Source organism: Hippichthys cyanospilos, chromosome 11, assembly GCF_059441005.1.
Source record: "Hippichthys cyanospilos isolate Australia breed blue-spotted pipefish chromosome 11, RoL_Hcya_1.0, whole genome shotgun sequence".
Lineage (NCBI taxonomy): Eukaryota > Metazoa > Chordata > Actinopteri > Syngnathiformes > Syngnathidae > Hippichthys > Hippichthys cyanospilos.
The window spans coordinates 12,838,122-12,846,951 of NC_142379.1; positions in this window are offsets into that span (position 1 = coordinate 12,838,122).

Consider the following 8,830-nt stretch of genomic DNA (forward strand, 5'->3'; position numbering starts at 1 on the left):
CATGATAGAAATAATAAATATAGACACTATGAGAAGTTAATGATTTAGAAATAGGAAATCATATCAGAGCATATTGTGTAGTGGCTACACAGCAAATTGAGGTTCAGGTAGAGATTATAACACCAAATATTGTGGTTGTTTCAGTAAGATGCAATGAGAAAATTAATAATTAATAACAATTACATGACTCTGATAACAAATATGGGCATGAGGTGGTGAGGATATGCCCACAAAGAATTGCAATTGTATTGTATTGTATTGTATTGTATTAAGAAGTTGATGTTGGGGAAAGTAACACATTGAAAGGGTGTTTTCAGTTTGTGATTGTCATTGATTTAGTTTGATATGGCAGCTCTTTTCTACTGTGTGTGCTGTGTGTTGTGTGATGTGGGCCCGTGTGCAGTTGTCTGTTTGCTTGTTTGGGTGTATTTGACTGTTTTTTTACATGTAATTGCGTTAGAAATAAACAATGAAATTTGTTGAAAGTGTGCTAAAAAGCATTGCTGGATGATGCTTTATGTAGTTTAATTGATTTAAAGTCAAAATTGCGAGTTTTTATATGGTGTCAAACCTGAGGTTTGTGGGAAAAATGGTCCAGCCACAGGGTTAGTCAGGTGAAATGATGAGTACATATGGAGAAGTATATTATGGGATAAAGTGAGATTATATTATGGATTAGGAGAATGCAAATGTTAAATTGACTGATAATTGGTAATTTTCTGATAATTTTGAATTAGTCATCAACATATAAATAAGATTCCCTAAGTTTATGAGGACTCTGGCGACCAAATGCGTTTCTTGACAATTAGCATGAGAAAGCTATGCAAAAGTCAAGGGTTTTTGTTTTTTGTGACTTCTGGAGTCATGGAGTCCCCTGCTAGATAGGGGATAGATAGAGAGAGAGAGAGAGAGAGAGAGAGAGAGAGAGAGAGAGAGAGAGAGAGAGAGAGAGAGAGAGAGAGAGAGAGAGACATTCAGGTAAGACATTCAGTGGCACCCAACTTCAATAAACATCTTCTTTTAACAGCCTTTCCAGCCAGTGCCTAGTTAAAGCGAAAAGTGTGTATGCATGTGTGTGGATGGTAGGTGTTCTGTGAAGTGGGTGGCTGTTCAATGACAAAGGGACACAATGTGAATAAGCCTTGTGTGTGTGTGTATACGTGTGTGCGTGTGTTTTCATGTGTTAATGTGTATGTAAAAGAGTCGTCCCCCACTCGGAAAGCTTCACGTTTATCACCTTTGCCGCATGCTAAGGTTCAGAGATTGATTCCCAGCCTTGGCTTTGGCCAGTCCTTCTCAAATAATGGGGCGGTGTCCCGGAGGACATAATGCAATTCCAGACGGGACGCAGATGACCCCAGGGAAAAGGCAATGTTTTTGCCACGTGAAGCGCAACTGCAATGAAATAAGGATTATTGTTTTTTTTTTGTTTTTTTTTAAATTATTATTATTATTTCAGGCCCTTTTATTCACTTCGTTGTTTTTTTCTGTTTTAGACTAACCTAACCCTAACCCTTATATTGCTTTTTCATTTGTCAACGTTAAAAAGGGTACCGTCTTTGGTACAATTATACAACTGTTATGGATAATAATCTTAAAACTAGCCGTGGCAAGTGTGGGGAGCCCGAATGATTGTGGAATTTTCTACAAAAACAAGAGAAAAACATGGACTGAACCCTTCAAACGGATACATTACCACACAATAAATAAATTCACATGCACATACAAAATATTTGATTGCTTTTGTACCTGACATTGTGCTGCCAAGCGGCATGGTGGCACACTGGTTAGCAGGTCCGCCTCACAGTTAAGGGACCTGAGTTTGAATCCAGCTGGCTCTGTGTTGAGTTTGCATGTTCTCACCAAGCCCGCGTGGCTTTTCTCCGGGAACTTCAACTTTCTCCCACACTCCAAAAACATGCATGGCACCAATAATCTTCCATCTGTACCCATCAAGTTCTTGGGGCAAATGGCAGCAATTGACACATGATGCTCATTTTTACCCGTTGACATCTGGTAATTATGGCGTGCCTAAAGATTTGTTTTGAACTGAAAGTTGTCATTCAATCAGAGAAGAAAGCTCCTTGAGTCGAAGACGAAACGGGTCATGTGAGGATATCGTTGAGAAATAGTCATACCAATTAACAGTAGATTTAATTTTTTACTAACCAAATTTTCTAAAGAATTCGCAAAATCATTTCTATTAAAGGTATTTTTTTCCCAAACATATGTTGCAATTTCTCAAAACCCTTCAGATTTTCACAATTCTTTCTGCGCTGTACTCGGGTTAAAGTGGCGGTTATAGGTTGTCGATAAAGAACTATTCAGTTTCAAATGTATAATTCCACCCCTACTCCTTCATAAAACATGCAAAAACGCAAACACGGAATTATTTTTTACTTCAAGTCTGGGATTACACAGTATGAAACACTATGTGTGTGTGTCTTTGGCATCATGCTTAATCTTTGAGTTTTTTTCTAAAGTAATACTAAAATTCAAGGAGATGTTTAATTGAAATTCTCAAAGTTGGGAATGTTTTGACGTTTTTCATAAAAGTACTCGTTTGGAATCGAAAAGAGCGCATAATCTTGGCTTCTCAGCAAGATTCCAGCCCCTGGAAGCACAAGACAAAAGCGGTCTGGCTTGTAGAGGATTAGTTATTTGGATAGAGAGGGACGACATCCCAAAATGTGATTAAGGATGGGCTCTTGAGACTTAAGGTAATGCACAGCAGACGGTGGGTCTTTTCTGATGTTAAATAAGACAGGAGTGAAGCTATGTGGGGGAAGTGGTTCACAAAAAAGAACACCTGGGTTTTGACATGGAAGATGCGGCTGCTTTTGTGTCTGACGTCCGCAGGGTGGCCCTACTGCTAAGAAGCCCGGATTATATTGAAGAGAGGCATCCACTGTGTTGATGTACTGCCACATGAAACTAAGTATATGTTTACATGTAAAATTAATTCCATAATTGACTTTTCACTTGTTTCTTATCATCAAATCATACATATGAAAGGCACATTTTCAACACCTGCCTTCATTGTCCTGTCTGAGCATACAGTATGTTTGTTGTCTTGGAATATAATTGCCATAAATCACTTTCGTTAAAGTCTGTATCCAAAAGCAGTTAATGAATGACACCCACAATCATTCAGTAAGAAAAAAGCCTTACAGAAAGAGTCATAACAACAGATATTTTTGTGGGGTTAAAATTTGGGAGCCTTACAATTAACACAAATCATTGATTTGTTAATTATGTCCACAGACATATATTAAACAACTACATAATAAAAAAAAAAAAAAAAATCCTTAAAAACAATCATCTTCTGGCAACTGGAGTGCCAATAAAATACCATAAAATATCAGAAATGTACTTTCTCAAAAAAACTGTTCTTCCCCAATGATTACAATAATTTCTATCTGTAATTTTTACATGATTTTCTTGTTATTTTAAAATTTATTTAATAACACGTTCACATTTGAAAACAATGTGTTTTAAAGATGTGTGGGTGAAATGTCATCATTTTTTTCTAGAGGCCTTTAAAACAAGATGCAGGTGACCGTTGATATTTGTGTATGGCTTTAATGTCTAGAAATCAACACAAAACTTTCACCTGCTCCCCAAATGTAGAATATAACATCTGGGCGGGGGAGCAGTTGTAGCAAGCTTTGGAAAATCCAGGCGAAAACAACCGTTCAAAAGAAAAATTAAAACAAGGTTAATAAATCTGAATTTAAAGATTTTGTAGTTATTTTCGACAACAACAAACAAATGTCAATTAACAGCATATTTATACTGAAATTACTCTAATTTCGGAGTAACTTTTAGTGAAATTTCAGTTTTCATTCTATTATTGTTTTGAAGTTTAATTTAATACCCGACAAAACATTGTAAAATACAGTACACATGTAAACTTATTTTACCCATAATAATGTATTTCTATTGTATTAATCTGTAAAATATCAGAAATATATTGTGTTGTGTCTTGTTTTTACTACAGCCAGTTCATGTTTTTTTACATTTGAAACGTAAAATTGTTGTCTTGTCTTGTAAATGGTATTTTAAAAATACAGAAAACTGTAAAATATACAGTAAATTTCTGTTATTTCACCATTTTTACAGTGTACTCTTGACTGGACAAGACGTCATTTTCCATTAGAAATATTGTTCTGCCATTTAAAAAACAGAATTCACACAAAGTCAAATTTTAAGTAACATTTCTGCAGTTATGTTTAATTGTGTAGCCGGTAAAGCAAAATATATCATTTATCTTTGGGTTTCTGTAACGCTGATGTCAGAGTTCACCCCGTGGCTCATCTGTAAGTAGGGCGTAAGATGTGTTACACTTTTGTTTGGATGTTGTGCATTTAAAGAGAGGTTTTATGTTGGCAGCTCAGCCGTGCGGTTGGCTAGTTTTCTTATTTTTAGACCATTTAGATTTATGTATCGTATATTTGTGGCCATGGCTTTTTAAATCACGTGTCACACTTCCAAGGAAACATGCAGATACATAACCACATAAACACACACTTTGTGGTTGGTGTTTGTCGGTTTGTGTTTCTCATGTTTCCCAGCTCTTGTAGTTTGTCCTGGGGAAGGCATATTTTCTATTAGTCCCTTGAAACTATATTTGCAGATTAAAAACAATTTTTCCGCCAAGTATTAACGTTCATGTATACTGCACGTAGTTGAATAACCTTAACCTGGACTCAAATTTCAATTATAGTTTGGCTTGGTTTCAGTCAATCACAGATTATCATTTGTGAGCATAATTGACTGGTTTACATAGCTATTTTTCAAGAATTTTTTCTTCGTTCTAAGTCGGACCGTATAGTGTTCCTTCAAAGGGAATTGTCAAGAAATGATTCGACAAGAAGTGTGTTTGTAGCCTAAACTATTGGTTGATTAACTTCAAAGAAATAAGAAATGGTAACCATGAGCAGTATACACTGATTGACAACATTGTTGACCAGTTCAAGCCAAGGCTGATTCATTTGTCTTTACCAGTGGACTCACACCTTTAAATCAAAGCAGATTTTTAAATTCAAACCAATTTTGTTGCATGGATGGATAGATGCACTTTAAACAACATCCATGTGAGAAAATCCTTTCCTGGTGAGTAAAATTCAACAGCGCAAACATGTTTTTTTTTTTTTTTTTTTCATTTTGAAGGGGCATTGTGAATAATGCAATGAAGATGAATGCTCATGCTAGTTTGGATGGTAATACGGCTCACACAGCAAAGGCATAGATCTAATTTAAAGAAGACAGTGCTGAGGGAGTTTTGCGTTTCCATTGTGGTCAAATGCACTATGCGACTACCTGAGACTTAAGTGATGCGGATGCCAAAACCACAGGATGTGTGTTTTTTCATTTCCAGCCAGAAGCTTGGAAAACGTACGCCACCTTATTTAATGGGTCCTCTGTGTGGGAGGAGTTCAGGGAAAGAAAAAAAAGTTTCTCTAATATGAGTGGAGATACTAAAATCCCAGGGAAAATAATTATCTATAGGATCGACACTAAAAATAAAATGGATGCACATTTGATCAGTTAGTGACCAAGATGAGTTCTTTATTTAAATCCTAATTCACTTGTGTCAAAATTCCCCTTCAAGAAGCTTGAAATTTTTCAGTACCACGTTATTAAAAAAAAAAAAAGACGTTATTGCCATCTTCTTCACTCCCTGCATTGATTCTTGTCTCTCTGTTCCCATTCCCCACCACTTTGTCAAGCTGTCACTATCTACACAGGCTGAGGCTGCACAGCATTGTGTTTGATTTCATACATGTCATGTGACACAATTGCTTTAATGGCTCTATGAATGGATATCACACGGAGCCTGTTCAGGGAGACAAAGAGGCTGTCATTTAGTTTTGGCTGTCATCTAAGAAGCATTTAGCGGCAGATGGAACGTTTGACAGCACTGTTGCCAATGATGATTTTTTTTTTCACTACATATAATGAAGACTTTGCAAGATCTGAAGAGATCAGGATTTTCTTCTTCTTGCAAATATGTGACAACATTGATCAAATTGTCACTGATGTAGGAAATGCAGATATACTTCTTGGGTTATTTCTTCTGTTGTAAACTTATGAAAACTACAACACAGCGGCACGGTATTTAATGTTTAAACTGATAAACTATTGTATTTTTGCAATACATTCAAATGGGGTTGGGACAGGGGCATGTTTACCACTGTGTTACATCATCTTTCCTTCTAACAACACACAATAAGCATTTGATAAGTGAGGACACCAATTGTTGAAGTTTTGTAGGTGGGATTCTTTTTCCATTCCTAGTTGATGTGTAATTTCAGCTGTTCAACAGTCCAGGGTCTCCGTTGCGGGATTTTCCGTTTTATAATGCTCCGCATATTCTCAATGAGAGACAGACAGTTCAGGACTGCAGGCAGGCCAGTCTAGTAACCATCTCGACAATCTTTTTCCTTTTTTACCCAGAGTAACAACATCCATGCTACCAAAAAACAATTTAATTCTTCGGAATTAAGCCTTGAGAAACATTATTCTTAACCCGTTGGGCATTTTTTCATGCATTTGCTCACAAAGTGGTGATCCTCACCCCGTCTTTGCTAGTCAGAGCCTTTTGGGGATATTCCTTTTATACCCGATCATGACATTCACCTGTTTCCAATTTACATTTTCACCAGTGGATGTTCCAAAGAGGTGTTCTTTGAGCATTCATGAACTTTCCTTGTCTTTTGTTGCTCTTGTCCCAGTTTTTTTGAAACAAGTTGCATGTGTAACTTTTCAAAGGCACAAATATTTGCACAAAAACAAACAAAGTTTATCATTTTAAACATGAAATATTTTGGCTTTGCAGTCTACTCAAATGAATGTTTCATTTGTATTTTATACAAAGTCCAAACTCTAATGGAATTGGGCTTGTAATTGAGTCATGTTACTGAATGAATTTTTGTTTATTCAAAAACAAGACAGTATTTCAAATTAACTGTGCAGAATTAAGACTCTGGAACTACTTTGGTCCATACAACGGCAGAAAAAAAGGGTCAAAAGTCAATAATTTTCCTAAAGAAAATATTTGCTAAAGCTTTATTTTGATTTAACACTGAGTTGATAAATCTGCTTAAGTGAAGAGCTATAGAAAATGGATTCACTACCGTGCCCTCCATAATTATTCACAACCCTATTTAAGATGTGTTAAAAGCCTCAAAATGATTTTTTTTTCCCCCATTTATTTCAGAAGCATAATCTCAATTGTATACACAGTGGTCCTCAACCATGGACGGCCTATTTGGAACAAGGCACATAAACATCAGCTGGTATTGAATATCTTAACTGTGCTACTAACCAGTTTTCCACCAAATCATTATTTTCAGTTTTAATGAACATTTTACACAATGTCCCAATTTCATAAGGCTTGTATTGTGGTTGTATCAAAATTGTTAGTTGCAACACTATTATACAATAACAGTGTGCACTATCATCTTTGTTTTGAGGAACATAAGTATACAGTATAGCTTTTCATAATTGTCTATCTTTTTTCATAGGAATCAGCTCTTGGTTTGAGATGGTGAATGTACATCAATTTAATAATACCCCAAAGGAAAAAAAACAATGTTTTCCAAGAATTCCCCACAGCCAGAATGCTTTGCAACGCTCTGACTACTTAGTGCCCATTCATTTCCAGACACAACCCGCCAAAGCGGAACTGCAATACCGCATGCTTGTAAATGTTAGACCAACAATAAAAAGAGGCATTTTGTTCTTAGCAGAGGCCTTAAAAGTCACAACCCGGAATACATGTTTCAAGAAAACATACTGTAGTATTTGTTATTGTGGATTTAGCAAAGCTGCCTTGATGGAATTCCGAATTATAATGTGCATTCAGGACACAATGGCGTCCTTTTAATTTATGGCCAACTCAATTATCTAGTGCTTACCCTGAGGGGCATTTTTCTTGTTAACGTCCTTGTACATAGTTTCGGTAATTAAAAAAAAAGTGCTTCTATTTGTTATCAGAGGGAGATTTACTGTACTGTGCTGCTAGCTGCAATGAGTGGCTAAGATTGATGTAGGGTCTTTTAGACTAAATGCCACTCCAGCTACAGTCCTGCTAGTCAGGATGTTGCACACAAGCAGCCTGGAGATTCTGCATTTGCTTCGACCATGCCAACTATAGAGTTGCTGGACTGCAGGGAGTTGCACTCGCGGATGACTTATGAGACATCACACTGATGATTGCATTTTCACCATTTTGTTGTTCACCTTGTTGTCTTGCATTGTTTCCTTCATGTTATTCTGGCTGGTTTGTTGTAAAACTAAGCAGTGCAGGTTTCTTTAGTTGTGGGTAACAGCGGGGTGTTGGCAAACAATTGGGGTGAGTTCAAAAGACTGCTCAAAAGATCACACCAACTGTGAGTGCAGAGGGGGATGCTGGAACATCTGATTCACTACACTTGACCAAAACAGGGCAATGTATCCTTACTAATATACAGGGATGCACATTATTTTGTTTTCTTGGGTTGCTCACATTAGTACCAGGATATAGTATTTGGTAAGCACCCTTTCTTTCATTAAAAACACTCTTCCTCAAAGTCCTTCTCAGTGTCACTCACACATTAGTAGCGCTCCGTCTGTGTGCACAAAGGCAGCCTGCGTCCTCGACAGGTTTCATAACTCCATCAGTTATGGTTTGCGCGGTTCGACTGGGACCCAGTTTAATTAGTCTAAGGAAGACAGAGGTAAATTCTCCGTCAACTGTGAAGCGACAATGTAAACGAGCTCCTTCAAACTCACGCGAGAAGATGCAGCCAGTCCAAGCCCCCTCGGTAAACAAACAAATATCGTC